Raw genomic sequence first — 424 nt, forward strand, 5'->3', positions numbered from 1 at the left:
ATATATATATATATATATATATGCGCCTACATAAGTGCGGCTTCGGATCTCTTTTCTCATGTCACTGGGTGCCTGTGGTGGATGTGTTGTTGGAAGATGTGAACGGGGGTAGGCACACGCCGGCACACACGGTGTGTGTGTTATTCTATGAGCGTTCCACGCGGGGGAGAGGGGGGCATACGAGATGTTTTTTTTCGTTTCGTATTTTTCATGTTTGCTCCTTTTCATTCTTAGTCGCACTCTCTCCACACGCGACCAAAACAACAAAAGTTACCTGTTTTCCTCACAAACGTCGTGGGTACATCCGAAATAGACAAAACAAAGAAGGAACGAACCCAACAAAAGCAACCACAAACACAAAAGACCAGGCCGACAAAACACAAAAAAATAAAAGATAACAAGTGAAGGGGGGGGGGGGGGGGGG

Source organism: Trypanosoma grayi (genome assembly GCF_000691245.1).
Source record: "Trypanosoma grayi strain ANR4 Tgr_864_V1, whole genome shotgun sequence".
Taxonomy (NCBI): domain Eukaryota; phylum Euglenozoa; class Kinetoplastea; order Trypanosomatida; family Trypanosomatidae; genus Trypanosoma; species Trypanosoma grayi.